Source organism: Callospermophilus lateralis, unplaced genomic scaffold (genome assembly GCF_048772815.1).
Source record: "Callospermophilus lateralis isolate mCalLat2 unplaced genomic scaffold, mCalLat2.hap1 Scaffold_97, whole genome shotgun sequence".
Classification (NCBI taxonomy): domain Eukaryota; kingdom Metazoa; phylum Chordata; class Mammalia; order Rodentia; family Sciuridae; genus Callospermophilus; species Callospermophilus lateralis.
In genome coordinates this window covers 1,444,517-1,466,134 of record NW_027517884.1, presented here as the reverse complement: position 1 = coordinate 1,466,134, position 21,618 = coordinate 1,444,517, and positions in this window count along the sequence as shown.

The following is a 21,618-nucleotide window of genomic DNA, read 5'->3' as shown; positions in this document are numbered from 1 at the left end:
AGGAAGTGATTGAAAGTGAACCAAATGTTTATAAATTTGTGAACTTGTGAATGAAAGGAAATATCTTATGATGTCCATGAACTGAAGAAATAATAACGTACCAGGTTTGAATAAAAATGAACTTTAACAAACACAATAGAGACATTAGGAATTCTGGCAAAGTATAGTTCGCAGTGAAAGGTTAATAAAATAAGTACTTGCCACTTCCTGTTTTTCTGTATGCTTAACAAAACACTTTTGAAATATTGAGAACTGTTTGCTAATCTTATTCCCAGAATGTGCTGTCCCCAATTGCCAAACTGCAGAATGTACTCCCTCAACCGGTTGCACGCAAACCGCTCACTCGCCCGGACCCATCAATAAACTTACCCCCCTGCCCTGTCCAAGGGAAATATATAAGCTCTGCTTAAGCTGTTCTCTGGGCTCTCTGCTCTATTCAAGTGAGCTCTGAGCCCCAGCATGCTGGACCCCCAATAAACCCTTTGCTTTTGCATGAGACAGTCTCTTGGTGGTCTCTTCCCCCGATTGTCACCGGACCTTTACATATGGAGGTTCCACTGAGATCCGGCAGCGGTGGACAAGAGACCCCAACAAACTCCTCTCAGGGTAAGTAAGGTGCCTCTTTCTGGTCAGGTTTCAGGTCAGGGCTTGGCAAAATGGATGTCAATGAAGAGCGTGAGCTCTCTCCAACGATGGCTGACAGTCATGTCACAGAGCCACAGGCCAAGTCCCTGGGTGACGTCATAGAGGACTCAGAAAATTGAGGAACAATAGTCTCCATGACTCAGTGATATTTTGTTTCAGATTCGTTATTGCCAACCGATCGGGTTCTGCCAACTACTAAGTCCTGGTCTCAGTGTTGGACTTCCATATCCTGTCTTTATTGTCTTGTCTTGTCTTTATTGTCTTGTCTTGTCTTGTCGGCTGGCCGGTCCAATAATAATCCTCATATTATTGCTAACTATTAAACCCTGCTTGCTCAACCATGTAATTTATTTTCTCCAAGCTCAAATTGGACAAGTTAAACTAATGGTAATACCCCACTAGCAGACATAGAATGTGACACCCCCCAATGATCATTTTTATGATTAAAAGTAGCCAGAAAAAGAAGTGTCGAATGAAAGGTTAATAAAATATGTAGTTGTCACTTCCTGTTTTTCTGTACGCTTAACAAAACACTGTTGAAATCTTGAGAAATGTTTGCCAATCTTGTTCCCAGAATGTGCTGTCCCCAACTGTCAAACTGCAGAATGTACTCCTTCACCAGGTTGCATGCAAATTGACCACTCGCCCTGACACATCAATAAACTTCCCTCCCTGCACTCGCAAGGGAAAGTATTTAACCTCTGCTTAAGCTGTTCTCAGGGCTCTCTACTCTTTTCAAGTGAACTCTGAGTCCCAGCATGCTGGACCCCCAATAAACCCTTTGCTGTTACATGAGATAGATTCTTGGTGGTCTCCTCTTCCGACACTCGACCGACCTTTACTTGGATGATTGAATGTAGAAGAGAACATCCAGTCAAAAAGGGATAGTCAGTAGGATTAGGAATATAGTCCGTAGGTTTAGGAAGAAGAGTGAGTATAGGATTTGGACCAAAAGTTCTTTAGTAATAGGGTTTCGGTTAGAGAATGAATGTAAATGTCAGCACATGTGAAGAATGAGTCACAATGATGAACTGGGGAAAATATGTAGGAAAGCAGATATCAATAGAGACATTAGGAAATCAGGCAAAGTATAAAGTGAGTGATAGGATTAGACATTATCAACAGGGTTGAGTTTCAATATATAATCTTAGGAAGAAACAAATATGTAGTCACCAATAGGATTGACATTTGAGAGTATTAGGCAACCTGGACATGAATGTTTTTAATAATACAGGTTCACTTTCTATTTACCCTTTGGTACAATCATAAGTGTGACTTTTGCATTTTGTGTTCCGAATATTACTGTGATAAAATGTATATGTAGATCAGGTGACATGAGTATTTCTTCCACAATTTCTGGGAGCAATATTTTGAAGACGTATAAATTGAGCACTCTAGGATATGCCAACAAACAATTCTTACACAAACTTTTACCAATGTGGTTCCAAAGGTAGAGGCGCATACGCAAGGAATGCAAAGTGAACTAATTCTAACCAAAAAAAAAAAGAAAAAAAAATTGATACTTTATCTTCCACTTCTTGTGCCACTCCTGTTTCAAATTACTTAGTCTTGACTGCATGTCTCCTGCAGAAATAATCAAAATCTCTGGAATACGTCTTTTGTTTGTTTTGCTTTTGCGGTGCTGCAGATAGAACCCAGGGCCTCCACATGCTTCGGAAAGCACTTGACTGCTAAACTACATCCATGCTCCCCACCCCCACTACTTTTTTGTTGTTTTGAGAAAGGGTCTTAGTAGCTGGGATTTCAGGCATGCACTATTGCACCAGACTCCTGAATATATCTTGCCACTACATTTAGATGCAGAATTGGCTCAACAATAAGAAATTAAGAGGGTGTGAATAAAATAGTAATAGTGAAGAACCACTAAGAATACAGAGAAAGCACACTAAACAATACCTTTTGTTCAAATGCAATCTCTTTTAAAAGATTTTTTAAATGGATGACAATAAACTTCTGAAAAACAGACACAAATATCTTTCCTATCCTTTGCCTGAATTTCAATACTTTAAATTTTATTTTAATTACAGCTTTACTGAGATACAAATTTATATACCATGCAATCTATTGTATCACATGTGTATCTATTTTATATCCAGTATGGTTATTTCAATAAAATGACACACTAACTTTTCTGAATGAGTAGAATTACTAGTTACTACTAGGGTTCAATTCCTAGCTTTGCAAAAGAAAACAAACAAACAAACAAAGTTGGCTAACGGATCATATATTCTAATATTCCTAGCATTTTTTCAGTACAAAAAACCCACATTATCCCACAAAGGGATATGAAATAGAATTATATTTTTTCATCTGGGTATGCTAAAGACAAGTCTATTTAGAAAATCCTGTTGTTTCAAATGTTGTTGAAAATAATATAAAAATACTTTAAGAAAGAATGCAAAATAAAAAAAAATAAATTAGTATTGGGGGGTACAAAGAGGTGTACCCTGTGTCTATGAATGTAGAAGTAATTCATGAATTGACAATACTGTGAATAAATAATATAACTGATTCCACTTCAAATAATGGATTGCTAGAATTGATATCTGAAAATATATAAGAAATCTTATATTGATATAGAATCATTCATTCCAATGAGTTATACATCTAATGGTAATATTAGGGTTATATTCTATCATGAAAGGTGTGTGAGATCTGCTTCAAAAGTGAGAATGGAAAAGGAAAATAATGTGTTTGGAAAGAAGTCTCATGAAAAGACCAGTCAAGAAACATAGAGGAATGCATGTGTTCTGAAGTAGAAAGTGATTGAAAGTGACACAAATGCAAATAATTTTGCTAACTTGTGGATGAAATACATATCCTATGATGTGAATAAACTGAAGAAATAGTAAAGTACCAGTGTTGAATAAAAATGAACGTCAAAATGTACATCATGTCCCATAGTAATCTACTTGGATTGATGTTAAACTGGGTCAGTTACTGTAGAAATATTAGGATTTGTATGCACCATTCACTGATGTTACTTGTCAGTACTAGAAAACAAATATGTATTTCAGGTGGATGAATAATTCTGAGAATAATCTTGTGAAAAGTTTATTATAAATCCACATACATGAATATGAATGAATTTAGGGTGTGTAAAAGAAGACAGAAGTATTTCATATTTTTAAAAATTTGGAGAGTATATATATATATATATATATATATATATATATATATATATATATATATATACACACACACACAAACAAACACATATACACACAGAGACATTGAAATGTAGCAATATATATGCCAATTGAAATTGATGTAGAAATACATATCGTCCAAAGATCCAAAAATATTTAATTTACTGAACATGGATTTGTGTATAATGTTGTTCAACTAGGAAGCTCCCCCTTAGGTTAAATTTTCAGTTCCAACAGCGTTTAGGAGGAGTGATCTCTTCTCATAATTTGTATCTGCCAAGTCAGCCACCTCACAAGAATGTACATTTGATACCAGGTAGGATTCTATATGTGCATATAAAAATGCATGTGCTGAATAGGCTACAGACAAACGGAGACAGGAATTCAAATACTTGTTAAATTTAAAAACACATGGACAACTATGTCAACAAAATATTGATTAGATTTATAACTCCTACACTATATAATGCAAAAGGCAAGTTCAACTATACACCATGCCTCCTCTGAACTTCTTGGATTTCTATTCTGTTTGGGTTATTGTTCTCCATCATATTAGGATTAGTAGTCAGATTCTAGTAGGTTATGGGTTAGTGTCAGGAATTCAGTATTTCGAATGGAAAATTGGAAAATGAATCCAATGTGTATGCAAATATGTGCTACAAAAAAATCTTCCAACTCTCATCCACAACAATGCCTTGAAATTACCTTCACCCCAAATAAGACACAATTAGAAGAGAAGAGGTAGAAAATCTGTGAATATATATCTGTAGTGGAATATGCTCAAAAGTTCACAATTTTGGAGGTTGTAGAGCAGTTTCCAAAAGTAAGGGACAGGGTAAACACTCCACAAACATGGAGCTCTGTTGGCCAAAAGATTTCTTGAGAAACTGCCTCTGAGGGTGGGCACTTGAAATATATGTGTTTGTCAGAAGCTTTAGCTTCCTTTCTAGTGAGACCATCAAAGCTGGGTCTGTATCTATGTGACATGAAGATCTTGGTTTCTTATTTTCCAATGATCCTGAGGCAGCAGTGCTGATTTCTCTCTTTGTATGTAAACTGTGGCCACTGGGGGCTAAGTGTCACCCCATGTGGACTCTGAAGCCATTTGTTCATCCTCCAACTTTTGTGGTGTTTCTTGCTGCTGAACTGGGACATTGGTATTTGCTTCACGAAATACAATGAGTTCAACTGGAACACAGTGCTGGAGGAAGTTCTGTCACGTGTTGTGGGTCACGTTCTGCAGGAGAATGTACCAACCAGGCTTCAATACCAGATAGCTTGTCCCCTTAACCTCAGCAACCTGATTCTTAACATTACCCTGAAACCTCTCCATATACAAGATGCCTTTACATAGAAGGGTCTGCTGGCTGCACCATGTCAGTCACAAGCCATTTGGAAGTCAATAGCAGATCCACATGGTCCCACCACAGATATTTTATCACACACTACTGCTCTAGGTCCACTACTCAGCAGGCTCCAACTTATTGGCATTGCTGTTCTAGATAATTTTTATGAAACTCAGTCAATAAAGGCCCTGGCTAGTATACTCATGATCAGCAACAGACCATTTAAGAGTTCTCCAGTGCCACCTGTTAATGGCCTCCACAGGGCTTTGAAGAACTCATTTGACCCAAAGAATGCCTAATCTCACTTGATGGAGGTCAGGAACCTTACAGAGGAAGGCAAGAGACTTCATCCACAATTACTGATCTTTTTGCCATTTTGGTTTTGAATGCACACATGGGATCTTTCTTTAGATCCATCAGGTGATGAGAATCTAAGCTATAGCCTCACATAGGACCAAGAGGCTGATTCAGACGCATCCCTTTCCAAAGCAATTAAGCACAGAGCCACAGTTGATGTCCATTTATTTCCATTTGAAAGCTGTTTTCTTCAGGATTCACAAAGGGATGGCCTGAGGCAAAGACTTTCCTGACATTCAGGGCAACAGAACAATAGCAAAAGGCCCAAAGCAGGGTTTATCCACTGAGACTTTCCTGGACACACTGATATTAGAGTTTTCTGAGATGCTCGCCATTCCCTTCATCTATCTTGTACATGGCCATGTCACTCAGATTGGAGGTGGTACATATCTTGGACACAAAACAATGAGCCTATTCTTGAGAGTGACCAGAATTGAGGAAGAAATCAGGAACTTAGGAAGATTGCAGGTGTTGCCCATCCATAAGGCAAGGGGCAGTCCACTCCTAAATTGGGCAGGATGAATGCTGGGAAGATTTCTACTAGACAGGACACATTGATGCATTCTTTTTTCTAAGGTCTACAACCACGAACACAGTGGGTTACAAAGACATGCAAAAAATCGCCTTGTCAAACGACTTACTAGAAGCAGTCCACTCCAAACCAAACAAACCGCCTTTCCTACCTATTCTCATAAGAAGAGACTAAACCACAAAATCACACACACACGCGCAAACGCACCTCCTTCATTCAAGTAGGTCTGCGACTATCTGGAGTGTCCTCTGACTGGTGGGCCATACTATGTTCCCCCAAAAGGCCTGTCCTGTCTCAGATCTGGTCGCGGTGAACCACTACCTGCTTTCTCAGGAAAGGCCCCTCTTCAGAGCTCTCCTGGCATTTGAAATCCTCATATCAGTAGGTACCAAGGAATACTTAGTCTATCCTTGGTTTTTCCAAACAATGGAGCCCACTGGCACTGGAACTGTGACAAGGTCTTGGTATTCTCTGTCTTCCTGGAGCCCAAGGTCAGGGAGTTTCTTCACCAAGGAAGTGAGGTAGGTCGCTTCATTCAGGAACTGAGTGACTTTACTGCCTTTGCAACCACTTTGTCCTAACAGGTGATTGCAAGGTTCCCATGAGGTGGAGGCTGCCCCTACTTCCCGAGACAGTTTCAACAGTTAGAATGGTATATCAACCATAGGAATCCGGGAACAGCTCTCCACACAGGCCTGGTTTGGTCCCTCTTCTCTACATTAAGAAAAGAGAGGCTGATTCAGACACAATGCTTCATCCTGAGTACGTTGTTTGCCATGGAAGATGACTTTTGCTCTCTCAGGTCCTTCATAGCTGCCTATGTCTTCTCCAGGGATCGTTTCTGCTTAAAACTTTGAGGATCTCAGCATCTGGAAGATCCCCTACATTCCTGTATTGTAAGACCAACTCTGTCGCTGCTCTTCTGTAAAGTTAGATTGAGGGAACAGTGTTTGGTTAGGCTTAATAACAGGTTCGATTTGGATTAAGAATCATTCTGAGCGATGAATAATGGTATTGGGAATGTGCGATATTTACAAGAATATTTAGGTGAAATATAAGTATGAAAACAGAAATCTAGGTAAAATTTGAAGCCCAGAAGGGCATTGGGCCTTTAATTGGGATACTTAGCTTTGACTTACGTTCTGCACAGATGTCTTAAATAAATCCATATACAATGTCATAGTACCTTGTACCTTGGATGATTGAATGTCACGAGAATATCCAGTCAAAAAGCTATAGTCGGTAGGATTAGGAAAAGTGTCGGTAGGTTTAGAAAGAATAGTGATTATAGGTTTTGGAGGAAATGTTTTTAGCAATTGGGTTTCGGTTAGAAAGTGAATTTAAATGTCAGCACATGTGAAGAGTCAGTCAAAATGATAAACTGGGAAAATATTTAGGAAAGCAGAAATCAATAGAGACATTAGGATATCAGGCAAAGTATAAAGTGAGTGATAGGATTACACATTTTCAACAGGCTTGGGGTTGAATATATAATCTTAGGAGGAAACAAATATATAGTCACCAATAGGATTGACATTTGAGAGCGGTAGCAACCTGGACAGGAATATTTTTAGTAATCCATGCTCACTTTTCATTTAGGTTTTGGTACAATCATAACTGTCACCTTTGCATTTTGTTTCCAGAATATTACTGTGATAACATGTACATGTAGATCAGGTGACATGAGTATTTCTTCCACCATTTCTGGGAGCAATTTGTGAAGACGTATAAGTTAGTACTGGGGGTACAAATAGGTGTACCCTGTGTCTATGAATATAGAGATAATGCATGAATAGACCATACTGTGAATAAATAGTATTACTGGTTCCAACTTTGAATAATGGATTGAATTGATAAATGAAAACATAGAGGAAATCTTATATTGATATATATACATTCATTAAAACCAAATATACATCTAATGGTAATATTAGGGTTATGGTTCATCATGAAGAGTGTGTGAGTTTTGCTTCAAAAATGATTAAGGAAATCGAAAAAGAAACCTCATGAAAAGATCAGTCAAGAAATATGGAGTTATACATGTGTTCTGAAGCAGGAAGTGATTGAAAATGAAACAAATGCCTATTAATTTTCGAATTTCTAGATGAAATATATATTTTATGATGTGCATAAACGGAAGAAATTGCAATGTACCAGTGTTGAATAAAAATGAATTTCAAAATACACATCATGTCCCATAGAAATCTATTTGCATTGATGTTAAACTGGGTAAGTTACTGCAGAAATACAAGGATTTGTATGCACCATTCACTGAAGATAGTTCTCAGTACGAGGAAACAAATATGTTTTTCAGGTGTGTGAATATTCCTGGGAATAATCTAGTGAAAAGTTGATTAAAAATCCACATACATGAACATGAATTATTTTAGGGAGTGTATAATAAGACACATATTTCATATTTTGAAAAATCTGGAGAGTATGTATACACACACACACACAAACAGACTTTAAAAAGTAGGAATATATATGCCAATTGAAATTCACCATGAAATATATATCATCCACAGATCAGAAATATTTATTTTACTGAACATGGGTTTTTGTGTAAAGTTGTTCAACCAGGAAGCTCACCCATTGGTTGAATTTTCAGTTCCAGCATCATTTAGGAAGAGTGAACTATTCTAACAATTTGTATCTGCCAAGTGAGCCATCTCACAAGAATGTACGTGTGATTCCAGGTAGGATTCTATATGTGCATATAAAATTACATGTGCTGAATAGGCTGCAGAGAAAGGGAGTCAGGTATTCACATATTTGTTAACTTTAGAAATACATGGAGAAATATTTCAACAGAAAATTGACTAGATTTATAACTCCTACCCTATATAATGCAAAAGGCAAGTCCCACTATACAACATGCATCCTCTGAACTGCTTATATTTCTATTCTGTTTGGGTTTTTATTCTCCATCATATTAGGATTAGTAGTCAGAGTCTAGTAATGTAGTGGTTAGTGTCATGGATTCAGTATTTCTAATGGAAATTTGGAAAATGAATCCAATGTGTATGTAAATATATGCTACACAAAAATCTTCCCACTCTCATCCAGAAAAATGCCTTGACATTACCTTCGCACCAAGAAAGACACAATTAGAGGAGAAGAATTAGAAAATGTGTGAAGACATATATTCAATGAAAAATCCTCAGAAATTCACAACCTTGGAGGTGGTAGAGGAGTTTCCAAAAGTAAGGGACAGGATAAACACTCCACAAACATGGAGCTCTGCTGGCCTAAAGACTTCTTGAGAAATGCCTCTGAGTTTGGGCACTTGAAATATATGTTGTTTTCAGGAGCTTTAGCTTCTTTCTAGTGAGACTATCAAAGCTGGGTCTGCATCTATGTGACCTGGAGGACATGGCATCTTATTTTTCAATGAACATGAGGCAGCAGTGCTGGTTTCTCTCTTTGCAGGTAAACTGTGGCCACTGGGGGCTAAGTGTCTCCCCGTTTGGACTGTGAAGCAATTTGGTCATGATCCACTTTTCGTTGTGTTTCTTGCTGCTGCACTGGGAGTTTGGTGTTTGCTTCATGAAATACAACGAGTTTATCTGGGACACAGTGCTGGAGGGAGTTCTGTCACGTGTGGTGGGTCAGTGTCTGCAGGAGAATGCACCAACCAGGCTTCTATCCAGATAGCTTTCCCCCTTTACCATAGCAACCTGATTCTGAACATTGCCCTGAAACCTCTGCATATAACAAGATGCCTTTACATAGAAGGGTCTGCTGCCTGCACCATGTCAGTCACAAGGCATTTGGAATCCAATGCTAGATCCTCATGGCCGTACCACTGATGTTTTATCACACACCTGCCCACCACTGCTCTAGGTCCACTTCTCAGCAGACTCCAACTTACTGGCATCTGTGTTCTACACCATGTTAAAGAAACCCAGTCGATCTAGGCACTCTCTGGTATACTCATGATCAGCAACAGGACATCCAAAGGTTCTCCAGAGCCACCTGGTCATGGTAATTTTAAAAATTTCATGATATTTATGTAACCATTTTCAAGGATGAAGTTGGAGGCATTGTGGGTTTCAATTATTCAGAAACCATTAAATGGTGAGGAATCTCATTTTAATGAAAGCTCTGGAGAACTCTCACAGGCAAGGCTTCCCAAATAGTGGCCAAAACGTCACTTGAAGCCAGGCCCATTGAGGTCTAAAATGTGAGGTCCATGTGTATTTTGACTCTCAATTGTGGCTGCCATGTCTTTCAGAATAAAATTATGTGATTCTCTGGCTGAGAGTCCCAGTGAACTGTGGAAAGTCCCCCTGGGACTACATCACAGCTTCCAATGGCGACTCTCATGCGTTGCCTCCGAAAATCTTAACACAATTCATGGCAATTCTTCTCTGAGGTCAGTTCAAGAACTGAGTCTCTAAGGGGAATCACACCAGAATTCAACCCAGGTTGAACCAGTAATCTCTCACAATTAAAACCTAAACACTCCCACATGACCCTCATCTTCTTCCATATAGACACTCATCATAACCTCTGGCTGGAGGTTTCCATGAGGGCACAGCCCAAGACAGTGTCCAAAATAAGCTTCCTTGTCCCTCATTTGCCTAAAGTCACGTTTGCCTGGACACCCTTCCTATGAACCAGGAGTGATCAAATAGGCCTGATATTTATACTGCTCCACTTCTCCAATTTGAGGCCTACTGACTGAGGGGTTTAAATTCTTTTTGGGAATTGGACGCATGAGAAACCACAAGAACTATGGGCAAGCCACTGCAGAGCTTTGAAGAACCCATTTGACACAAAGGATCCCTATTCTTCCTTGATGGAAGTAAGTGCCCTACCAGAGGAAGGCAAGAGACTTCATCCACAATGACTCTACTTTTAGCCATTTTGGTTTTGGATGCACATATGGAATCTTTCTTTAGATCCATAAGGTGCATAGAATCTAAGCCACAGCCTCACACAGGGCCAAGAGGCTGATTCAGACACATCCCTTTCCAAAGCAATTAAGCAAAGAGCCACAGGAGATGCACATTTATTTCCAATTGAAAAGTCTTTTGTTAAGGCTTCCAAAAGTTTTGGCCTGAGGAAAACACCTTCCTGACATTCAGGGCAACAGAAAAATATGTATGCATAAGGCCCAAAGCAGGGTTTCTCCACTGAGATATTCCTGGTCACACTGCTATCTGAGTTTTCTGAGATGCTCGGCCATTCCATTCAGCTATCCAGTACATGGCCATTTCACAGACCTTGGAGGTGGTACATATCTTGGACACACAACCATGAGTCTATTCTTGAGAGTGACCAGAATTGAGTAAGAAATCAGGAACTTAGGAAGATTGCAGGTGTTGCCCATCCATAAGGCAAGCCGCAGTCCATTCATAAATTGGGCAGGATGAATGCTGGGAAGCTTTCTACTAGACAGGACACATCCATTGATGCATTCTCTTTTCTAATGTCTACAACCACTAACACAGTGGGATACACAGACATAGAAAAACTCGCATTGTCAAAGGACTTAGAAGAATCAGATAATTCCAAACCAAACAAACCTCCTTTCCTACCTATTCTGAGAACATGAGACAAAACCACAAACCCCACCCGAACTCACAAATTCAACTTCTTCCCCCAAGTAGGTCTGTGACTATCCGGAATGTCCTCTGACTTGTGGGCCATACTGTGTTCTCCCGAAATGGCCTGTCCTGCCTCAGATCTGGTCACCTTGGCCAACTCTGTGAAGTTGTCAGGAGCCAGTGTTGAGCCACTACCTGCTTTCTCAGGAAAGGCCCCTCTTCAGAGCACTCCTGGCATTTGGCCATCCTCACATCAGTAGGTACCAAGAATGACTGACGCTGTCCTTGGTAAATCCAACAAGTGAGCCCACTGGAACTGTGACTGGGACTGGCTCTGGGTGCCTGGCTACTTGGGTCACAAGTTCAGAGAGTTCCATCACCAAGGAAGTTAGGAAGGTCATTTCTTCGGGAACTGAATGAGGTCACTGCCGTGGCAACCACTTTGTCCTAACACTTGCTTCCAAGGGTCCCATGAGATGGAGGCTGCCCCTAATTCCTGAGACACTTTCAAAAGTTAGAATGGTATACCAACCATAGGTACCCAGGAACAGCTCTCCACACAGGCCCGGTTTGCTCCATCTCCTCTACGTTAAGGATAGAGAGTTGATTCAGACTCAACCCTTCATCCTGACCAGGTTGTTTTCCATGGAAGATTAATTTTGCTCTCTCCGGTCCTTCATAGCTGCCTACATCTTCTCCAGGGATAATTTCTGCATTGACCTTTGAGGTTTTCAGCAGGTTGAAGATCCCCTACATTCCTGTATTGTAAGAACAAATCTGTCCCTGCTCTTCTGAATACTTAAATTGATGGAACAATGTATGGTTAGTGTTATTAACATGTTCAATTAAAACCAAAACACTACCACATGGCCCTTATATTCTTCCATATAGACTCTCATCATTACGTCTGGCTGGAGGTTTCCACAAGGGGCGAAGCCCAAGACAGTGTCCAAAATAAGTTCCCTTGCCCCTCATTTGCCTAAAGTCTGGGTTTCCTGGACACCCTTCCTGTGAACCAGGATTGATCAAATAGGCCTGCCATTAATAATGCTCTTTTTCTCCTTTTTGAGGCCTACTGAACGTGAGGTATAGATTCTTTATGTGATTTGGAGTCATGTGAAACCCAAGCACCTTTTCTCGTCTTTGAAGGACTCATTAGACCCAAAGGATCCCTATTCGTACTTGATGGAGGTGAGGAGCCTAACAGAGGAAGCAAGAGACTTCATCCACAATGTCTGATCTTTTTGCCATTTTGGTTTTGGATGCACACATGGGATCTTTCTTTAGATCCATCAGGTGCTGAGATTGTAAGCCACAGCCTCACACAGAGCCGAGAGGATGATTTAGACACATCCTTTTCTAAAGCAATTACTCTAAGAGCCACGGGTGATGCTCATTCATTTCCATTTGAAAGCAGTTTCTTCAGGCTTCACAAACTGGTGGTCTGAGGCAAAGACCTACCTGACATTCAGGTCAACAGAACAGTAGGTAAGCAAAAGGCACAAAGCAGGGTTTCTCTACTGAGACTTTACTGGTCACACTGATATCTGAGTTTTCTGAGATCCTCCCCATTCATTTCAGGTATCCAGTAAATGGCCATGTCACAGAGCTCAGAGGTGGTACATATCTTGGACAAAAAAAATGAGCCTATTCTGGAGAATGGCCAGAATTCAGGAAGAAAACAGGAACTAAGGAAAATAGTAGGTGTTGCCCATCGATAAGGCAAGCAACAGTCCATTCATAAATTGGGCAGGATGTGTCCTGGAATGCTTTCTACTTGTCAGGACACATGCATTGATGCATTCACTTTTCTCATATCTTCAACCACCGACAAAGTGGGATACACAGACATAGAATCACTCACCATGTCAAATGACTTATTAAAAACAGTCCACTCCAAACCAAACAAACTGCCTTTCCTACCTATTCTCAGAACATGAGACAAAACCATAAACTCACATCTACACCCTCAAAGGCATATCGTTTACCCACATAGGTCTGTGATTAACCAGAGTGTCCTCAGACTGATAGGCCATACTATGTTCCCCCGAAATGGCCTGTCCTGTCTCAGATCTGGTCTCCTTTACCAACTCTCTAAAGTTTTCAGGAGCCATCGGTGAGTCATACCTGCTTTCTCAGGAAAGGCCCCTCTTCAGAGCTTTCCTGGCATTTAGTGATCCACAAGAAAGACTGACTCTGTCCTTGGTAAATCCAAACAAGTGAACCCACTGGGAAAGGGACTGGGACTGGCTCTTGGTGCCTGGCTTCCTGGATCCCAAGTTCAGAGGGTTCCATCACCAAGGAAGTGAGGTAGGTCACTTCCTTCAGGAACTGAATGAGGTCACTGCCTTGGCAACCACTTTGTTCTAACATTTGCTTCCAATGGCTCCATGACATGGAGGCTGCCCCTACTTCCTGTGTCACATTCACAAGTTAGAATGGTATACCAACCATAGGCACCCGGGAACAGTCAGAGTCTACTAGGGTATGGCTTACTGTCAGGAATTCAGTATTTCAAATAGAAAATAGGAAAATGAATCTAATGTGTATACAAATATATGCTAGACAAAAATCTTCCCACTGTCCTCCACAACAATGCCTTGATATTTCCTTCACCACAAGTAAGACACAATTAGTGGAGAAGAGTTTGAAAATCTGTGAATATATATCTGGAAAAAAAATGAATGGAGTTCACAACCTTGGAGGTGGTAGAGGAATTTCCAAATGTAAAAGAAAGGATAAACACTCCACAAACATGGAGCTCTGGTGGCCTAATAAATTTTTGAGAAACTGCCTCTGAGTTTGGGCCCTTGAAATATTTGTTGTTGTCAGGAGCTTTAGCTTCCTTTGTAGTGAGACCATCAAATCTGGGTCAGCATCTATGTGACCTGGATGACATGGTTCCTTATTTTCTATTGAACATGAGGCAGCAGTTCTGAATTCTCTCTTTGTAGGTAAACTGAGGCCACTGGGGTCTAAGTGTCTAACCGTGTGGTCTGTGAAGCCATTTGGTCATACTCGAATTTTTGTGGTGTTATTTACTGCAGTACTCTGAGTTTGGTATTGGCTTCATGAAGTACAAGGAGATAAACTGGGACACAGTCCTAGAGGGAGTACTCTCATGTGTGGTGAGTGAGGGTCTGCAGGAGAATGCACCAACCAGGCTTCTATCCCAAAAAGCTTGCACCCATGTCCATAGCAACCTGATTCTGAACATTGCCATGAAACCTCTCCATATAACAAGATCCCTTTATTTGTAAGGGTCTGCTGGCTGCACCATGTCAGTCACAATCCATTTGGAAGCCAAGGGAAGATCCATGTGGCCCCACGACAGATGTTTTATCATACACCTGCCAACCACTGCTCTAGGCCCACTACTCAGCAGGTTCCAACTTTCTGGCATCTCTGTTCTACAACATTTTCATGAAACCCAGTCAATCAGGGCACTGTCTGGTATACTCGTGATCAGCAACAGACATCCAAAGATTTTCTAGTGCCACCTGTTCATAGGAATATCAAAAATTTTATGGTGTTTATCTAGCCAATTTTCAAGGATGAAGTTGGAGGCACTGTGGGTTTCAATTCATTCAGGAACCATGAAATAGTGAGGAAGCTCATTTCAATGAAAGCTCGGGACAACTCTCACAGGCAAGGCTTCCCAAGGAGTGGCCAAAAGGTCAAATGAAGCCAGGCCCATTGAGGTTTACAATTGAGGTCCATGTGTGTTTTGACTCTCAACTATGACTGCTAAGTCTTTCTGAATAAAGTCATGTGATATCCTGGCTGAGAATCCCAGTGCTCTTTGGAAAGCCAACCTGGGCCTAGATCTCAGTCTCCAAGGGCAACTCTCATGTGTGGCCTCCTAAATTCCAAACACAATTCATGCCAATACATCGCTGAGATCTGTTCCAGAACTCAGTCTCTAAAGGGAATCACACAAGAGTTAAAGCCCAGGTTGACCCTGGAATCTTTTCCAACCGTAACACAAATGACCACAATTAAACCAAAACACTCCAACATGGTCCTCATCTTCTTCCATATAGACAGTCATAATAAACTCTGGTTGGAGGTTTCCATGAGGGGCGCAGCCCAAGACAGTGTTCAAAATAAGCTCACTTGCCACTCATTTGCCTAAAGTCAGGGTGACATGGAAACCCTTCCTGTGAACGAGGGGTGATCAAATAGGCCTGCCATTAATAGTGCTCTACTTCTCCAATTTGAGGCCTACTCTCTGTGGGGTATAGATTCTTTATGAGAATTGGGGTCATGAGAAAACCCAAGCACCTATGGGCTACCCTCTGAAGGGATTTGAAGAACCCATTTGAGTGAACCAAGGAGTTGGATCAAAAGACTTTAGATATAGGGTTTTGGTTAGAGAGTGAATGTAAATTTCAGCATATGTGAAGAGTCAGCCACAGTGATGAACTGGGGAAAATGTGTAGGAAAGCAGATATCAATAGAGATATTAGGAAATCAGGCAAAGTACAAAGAGAGTGATAGGATAAGACATTTTTAACAGGGTTGAGTTTGAATATACAATCTTAGGAAGAAACAAATATGTAGTCACCAATTGGAATGATATTCGAGATCATTAGTGAATCAGGACATGGATGTTGTTAGTAATACATGCTCACTTTCAATATAGGCTTTGGTACAATCATAAGTGTGACACTTGCATTTTTTGTCAGGAATATTACTGTGATGAAATGCATATGTATATCAGGTGACTAGAATATTTCTTCCACCATTTTTGAAAGCAATATTTTAAAGGCTTATAAATTAGTATTGGGGATACAAATAGGTATACCCTGGGTCTATGAATATAGAGATGATTCTTTAATAGACCATACTGTGAATAAATAATATAACTGGTTCAAAATTTAAATAATGGATTGAATTGATATCTGAAAATATACAAGAAATCTTACATTGATATACATACATTCATTCCGAACAGTTATACATCTAATGATAATATTAGTGTTACGGTTTATTATGAAGAGTGTGTGAGTTTTGTTTCAAAAGTGATTATGGAAATCGAAAATAATGTGTTTGGAAAGAATCTCATGAAAAGAACAGTCAAGAAACATGGAGGAATACATGTCTTCTCAAGTAGGAAGTGATTGAAATTGAACCAAATGCCTATAAATTTGTAAAATTGTGGATGAAATGATATATCCTATATTGCCCATAAACTGCAGAAATAGTAATGTACCAGTGTTGAATAAAAATGAACTTCAAAATACACATCATGTCCCATAGGTGTCTACTTGCATTGATGTTAAACTGGGTGAGTCACTGTAGAAATATTAGGATTTCTTAGCACCATTCCCTGAAGTTAGTTTTCAGTACTAGGAAACAAATATGTATTTCAGTTGATGTATATTTCTAAGAATAATCTTGTGAAAAATTGATTATATATCCCCATACAGGAACATGAATGAATTTAGGCAGTGTATAGTAAGACACTTATATTTCATATTTTGAAAATCTGGAGACTATATATATATATATAGACACAAACACACACACATTATAATGTAGCAATATATATGCCAATTGAAATTCATCATGAAAAATAACTCATCTGCATATCAAAAAATATTCATTATACTGAACATGGATTATGTATAATGTTGTTCATCTAGGAAGGTCACCCATGGGTTGAATTTTTAGTTCCAACATCCTTTAGGAGAAGTGATCTCTTCTCACAATTTGTATCTGCCAAGTCAGCCACCTCACAAGAATGTACGTGAGAAACCAGGTAGGATTCTATTTTTGCATATAAAAATACATGTGCTTAATAGGCTAAAGAGAAAGAGAGACAGAAATTCACATATTTCTTAACTTTAAAAACACATGGAGAATTATTTCAACAAATAATTGACTAGATTTATAACTCCTACCTTATATCATGCAAAAGGCAAGTACAACTACACACCATGCCTCTTCTGAACTGCTTGTATTTCTATTCTGTTTTGGTTATTTTTCTCATCATATTAGTATTAGTAGTCAGAGTCTATAAGGGTATGGGCTAGTGTCAAGGATTCAGTATTTCGAGTGAAAAATTGAAAAATGAATCCAATGTGTATGCAAATATGTGCTACAAATAAATCTTCCTTCTCTCATATAGAAGAATGACTTGACATTACCATTGCCCCAAGTAAGTCACAATTAGAGGAGAAGAGTTAGAAAATCTGTAAATATATATCTGCAACGAAAATGCTCAGGAGTGCACAACCTTGGAGGTGGTAGAGGAGTTTCCAAAAGTAAGTGACATGGGAAATACTCCACAGACATGAAGATCTGCTGGCCTAAACACTTCTTGAGAAACTGCCTTTGAGGTTGGGCACTTGAAATATATGTTGTTTTCAGGAGCTTTCGCTTCCTTTATAGTGAGACCATCTAAGCTGGGTCTGCATCTATGTGACCTGGAGGACATGGCATCTTATTTTCCAATGAACATGAGGCAGCAATGCTGAATTCTCTCGTTGTAGGTAAACTATTGCCACTGGGGGCTAAGTGTCTCCCCGTGTGGACTGTGAAACCATTTGGTCATCTTCCACTTTTCGTGGTGTTTCTTGCTGCTGCACTGGTAGTTTGGTATTGGCATCACGAAATACAAGGAGTTCAACTGGGACACAGTGCTGGAGGGAGTTCTGTCACGTGTGGTACGTGTACCCTGGTCTACAGTAGAATGCACCAACCAGGCTTCTATCCCACATAGCTTGCCCCCTTGATCATAGCAACCTGATTCTAAACATTACTCTGAAACTTCTCCATATAACAAGATGCCTTTATATACAATGGTCTGATGGCTGCACCATGTCTGTCTCAAGACAATTGAAAGTCAATGGCAGATCCACATGGCCCCACCACAGATGTTTTATCACACACCTTCCCACCACTGCTCTAGGCCCACTACTCTGCAGTCTCCAACTTTCTGGCATCTCTGTTCTAAACATTTTCATGAAGCCCAGTCAATCAAGGCACTGTCTGGTATACTCATGATCAGCAAAAGTACATCAAAAGGTTCTCCAGTGCCATCTGGTCATGAAAATTTCTAAACATTCATGGTATTGATCTAGACAAATTTCAAGGATGAAGGTGGAGGCACTGTGGGTTTCAATTCATTCAGGGACCATTAAATGTTGAGGAAGCTCATTTCAATGAAAGATCTGGAGAACACTCACAGGCAAGGCTTCCCAAAGAGTGGCCAAAAGGTCACATGAAGCCAGGCCCATTGAGGTCTACAATGTGAGGTCCATGTGTGTTTTGACTCTCAACTATGGGTGCCAAGTCTTTCAGAATAAAATCATGTGATATCCTAGCTGAGATTCTCAGTACTCTTGGGAAAGCCACCCTGGGCCTAGATCTCAGTTTCAAAGGGCGACTCTCATGTGTGGCCTCCTGAAATCGCAACACAATTCATGGCAATACTTATCTGAGGTCAGTTCCAGAACTCATTCTCTAAGGGGAATCACACCAGTGTTCAAGCCCAGTTGGACCCAGTCATCTCTTCCATCTGCCACACAAATGACCACAATTAAAACCAAAACACTCCCACATTGTCCTCATCTTCTTCCACATAGACACTCCTCATAACCTCTGGCTGGAGTTTTTCATGAGGGGCACAGCCCAAGACAGTGGCCCAAATAAGCTTTCTTGCCCCTCATTTGCCTAAAGTCAGGGTGGCCTGGACACCCTTCCTGTGAACCAGGAGTGATTAAATAGGCCTGCCATTAATACTGCTCCACTTCTCCACTTTGAGGCCTTCTTACTGTGGGGTTTAGTTTCTTCTTTTTTTAAAAAAAAATTGAAATTTAATTGGAAAGTTAAAAAAAATTGTATTGCAGAATATTAAATATCTTATGCAAAAGCCTTTATCTTGTTTGTGAGGGAAACCTTGATGCCTTGCCAATCTGGTTATATGGAGACACTGAAAATTTTCTGTTACATACTACATGGATGAATGGCTACAGCACATCGTTTTTTCAAACTGAAAGGCAGATAACAGCAAGTAAGATAACAAATAAAAGCCAATTTTATTAAAAAATAAAGTTGTAAAATGTCTCAAATATTGGAAATTAAATTCCTTTTTTTTTCTTTTTTTTGGTTGTTCAAAAGCTCATGCTATATCATCTTTCATACATTTGACTCATTTGGGTTATGAACTCCCATTTTTACCCCAATACAAATCGTAGAATCACATCAGTTACACACTCACGTTTTTACATAATGGCATATTAGTGATTGTTGTATTCTTCTACCTTTCCTATCCCCTACTATCCCCCTCCCCTCCCCAACCATCTACCCTCTATACCTCATCTGCTATTGTTCAATTCTCTCCCTTGTTTCCCCCCTTTCCCCTCACAACCTCTTATATGGAATTTTGTGTAACATTAAGTGTCTCCTACCATTTCCATATGCTTTCCATTCTCTCTCCCTTTCTCTCCCCCCACTCATCTCCATTTAGTGTTAATATTTTCCTCATGCTCTTCTTCCCTGTTCTGTTCTTATTTGCTCTCTTTATATCAAAGAAAACATTTGGCATTTGTTTTTTAAGGATTGGCTAGCTTTGCTTAGCATTATATGTTCTAATGCCATCCATTTCCCTTCAAATTCAATGATTTTTGTCATTTTTTAATGCTGCATAATACTCCATTGTATATAGATGCCCCTTTTTTATCCATTCGCCTATGGAAGGTCATCTAGTTTGGTTCCACAGTTTAGCTATTATGAATTCTGCCGCTATGATCAGTGATGTGGCAGTATCCCTATAGTGCGCTCTTTTAAGATCCTCAGGGAATAGTCCGAGAAGTGAGATAGCTGGGTCAAATGGTGGATCCTTTCCCTGCTTTCCCAGGTATCTCCATACTGCTTTCCAAATTGGCCTCAACATTTTCCAGTCCCACCAGCAGTGTACAAGTGTACCCTTTTTCCCACATCCTCGCCAACACTTATTGTTGTTTGATTTCATAATGGCTGCCAATCTTACTGGAGTGAGATGGTATCTTAGGGTGGTTTTGACTTGAATTTCCCTAACTGCTAGAGATGGTGCGCATTTTTTCATGTTCTTGTTGATGGATTGTATGTCCTCCTCTGTGAAGTTTCTGTTCAGGTCCTTGGCCCATTTGTGGATTGGTTTATTTGTTATCTTATTGTTTAATTTTTGAGTTCTTTGTATATTCTAGATATTAGGGCTCTATCTGAAGTGTGAGGGGTAAAAATTTGTTCCCAAGATGTAGGCTCTCTATTTACCTCTCTTATTGTTTCTCTTGTTTCGAAAAAAACTTTTTAGTTTAAATAAGTCCCATTTGTTGATTCTTGTTATTAACTCTTGTGCTATGGCTGTCCTATTAAGGAATTTGGAGCCCAACCCCACAGTATGTACATCGTAGCCAAATTTTTCTTCTATTAGATGCATTGTCTCTGATTTTATATCTTGCTCCTTGATCCATTTAGAGTTAACTTTTGTGCATGGCGAGAGAAAGGGATTCATTTTCATTTTGTTGCATATGGATTTCCAATTTTCCCTGGACCACTTGTTGAAGATGCTATCCTTCCTCCATTGCATGCTTTTAGGCCCTTTTTCAAATATAAGAAAGTTGTACTTTTGTGGATTGGTTTCTGTGTCCTCTATTCTGTACCATTGGTCCAGCTGACTTTTGTGATACCAGTACCACGCTGTTTTTGTTACTATTGCTTTGTAGTACAGTTTGAACTCTGTTATCGCTATACATCCTGATTCACACTTCCTGCTTAGAATTGCTATTGCTATTCTGTGTCTATTGTTTTTCCATATGAAATTCATGATTGCTTTATATATTTCTACAAGAAATGCCATTGGGATTTTGATTGGCATTGCATTAAACCTGTAGAGAACTTTGGGTAATATCGCAATTTTGATGATGTTAGTTCTGCCTATACATGAACAGGGTACATTTTTCCATCTTCTAACATCTTCTTCTATCTCTTTCTTTAGAGTTATGTAACTTTCATTGTATAAATCT